Here is a 2391-nt window from a genome sequence, read left to right on the forward strand (position 1 = left end):
CTAGCCAGAGTCGAGCTTCTCCGTTAACAAAAAAGATTGACCAAAAGGGGACAAGAGGAGGCACGTTCAGCAAGGCAGCACTGGATGCTGGATCCTGAATCTGCTCTTTATCCAGCAGCTCTCTTGGCAAGCCCTGCCATGGTGCCATGCTCTGGGACTTCTCCCCTAACTGTTCCATTTTTCATCAACAATAACATGAAAGGTGAAAAGACAGTAATTCTCCATTTCCTGCAAGCCCTCCAGAGAACCCTCTAGAAGGGGCTCTGTGCACAGATATCCCCAGCGAATCGCATGGGTGCCCAACACAGCCTCTCCTGTCACAACATATTGCAGCCGGAGCAACCTCCTTGCCAATGCCAATAGCCTTTTGATCAACTCCAGACTGAGGATTTGATTCTCTCCAACGCTCCGCTGGAAAGAAGCCTTTTCCCTTCACAAGCAATTACTTGGATCGTCAAGGGAGGTCTCTTCTGTAACCTAGAAGGACACAGGAAAATGTGAGCAGAGGAGACAACAGCTATAGAACAAGGCACCACTGGAAGTTGAACCCAGGATCTCCTGTTTACTAGGCAGGTGCTTTAGCCAGCTAAGCCATGGTGCCTTCCCAAGGGAGCATTTGCAACCACTACACTTGATGGTCCAAGACTACACCTTCAAATTCCAAAGTAAAAATGTTCCTCATTTCCATCAAGACTTGCAGACCTTGAGCAGGCTGGCTCAGTGCACAGAAAGCCACAGCTGAGCTGACAGAGGGCTTCTAACATGTGCTTCTCCCACAAGCTGCTGTGATCAGATACTGATTAGTGCTCTGTGTTCCACTCACAGCAACTTCAGCTCAACTCTGAGTCATGGTAACCTTTCCATCAGCTCCAGACTTACCATTTAACACTTTCCAAGACTTAGCTGCAAGGAAGGTTCTCTGTGTCTTGAATAAGCACTTACAAGGATTGTGTAGTGAGGTCTTTTATTTTTATGAGAAGAAATAAAAGAAAGGAGCCTGACAGAAAAGCCAGGTTCCACAAGGAAGAACTGGCAGGCCAAGCCAGGATCTCCTGGTGAGTAGGACGGCTCTTCAGCCAGCTCTGCCCAAAGATCACTATCTAGAGGCCACTTCCCACAGAGACTGATTATGGTTACAGACCCATCCTGAAATTGGAGCAGGATATTTTAAAGCTTATCCTCACAGTAAAGCAACACAATTCAACCATGTCAGCACAGAGGAGAAAGCACTCCTTCATTTCACAGTTATTGCTACTGATCTCACTGATAAACTTCCTTTTCTCGGGGCTGCTCCCAGCACTTTAGGGAGTTTTTCCTCTTCTCCCTTCCAGCTGTGGTTACGGGACTGCAGCAGCTCCCCGGATGGCCAGCTTTGCTCTTTCACTTACAGCCTTCACTTCTTTGGCTGAAGCTGTGTTTGCCACCAGTTTAATCCATAGCTGAGACCACAGGTACCAGCAGCTAGTTACAAAGGCTCAATTCCCATCACCATCAGTGGGAGGTTATCCTGGGCTGCCAGGGCTGCAGGATTTGGCCCATGGACAGTCAAGTGGTTACAGCAGTTACATTCTTACGTGGTGAGTCCTGCAGCCTATTACCAAACTGCTCTGCCATAGTCTGCAGGGGGCCTGACTTGCTGAGAATCTGGCAGAGGAGAGACCCTGGAGTAGAGAAGGAAAATGTCCTCAGCAGTCACAGCTGGCAGGAACAGCAAAGACTGAGTATCAGACACACTTTTTCACCAGGACAATAAATGTGCACAACCCCCTGATATATTCTCTGTTCACTCCCCCCTCCCAAGGAAGCCCTATTCTGCTCTATTACACTCTCATGGGATGAGAGGGAAGGTCCTCTCATGGGTAAATAACTGGTTACAAGGTAGGAATAAATTGTGAGTTTTCAAAATGGAGAGAGGTCAATAGCGGTGTCCCCCAGGAGGTCTGGGACAAGTACTATTCAACATATTCATAAACGATCTGGAAAAAGGGGTAAACAGCGAGGTGGCTAAATTTGCAGATGATCCAAAACTACTCAGGAAAGTTGAGTCCAAAACAGCCTGCGAAGAGTTACAAAAAGAGCTCACAAAACTGGGTGAAAGGGCAACAAAATGACAGATTTGTTGATAAATGCAAAGTGATGCACATTGGAAAACATAATCCCAGCTCTACATATAAAATGACGAGGCCAAAAATAGTTGTTGCCACTCAAGTGAGGGATTTTGGAGTCACTGTGGATAGTTCTCTGAAAACATCCACTCAGTGTGCAACGACGGGCAAAAAAGCAAAGAGAATCTTGGGAATCATTAAGAAAGGGATAGCGAATAAGACAGAAAATATCATATTGCTTATGGCCGACCACATGCATTGGCCTCCCCTCAGGCAGGGGACTTAT

The 2391-nt window shown here is 47.0% G+C and overlaps 1 non-coding gene across 1 annotated transcript; it reads right to left on the reverse strand.

The window, feature by feature from the left end:
- Positions 1-527: 527 nt before the first annotated feature.
- On the reverse strand, positions 528-601 carry TRNAT-AGU. Its single transcript has one exon. It is a non-coding gene; the product is annotated as a tRNA-Thr (tRNA).
- Positions 602-2391: the final 1790 nt, after the last annotated feature.

Source organism: Mauremys reevesii, linkage group 23 (genome assembly GCF_016161935.1).
Source record: "Mauremys reevesii isolate NIE-2019 linkage group 23, ASM1616193v1, whole genome shotgun sequence".
Lineage (NCBI taxonomy): Eukaryota > Metazoa > Chordata > Testudines > Geoemydidae > Mauremys > Mauremys reevesii.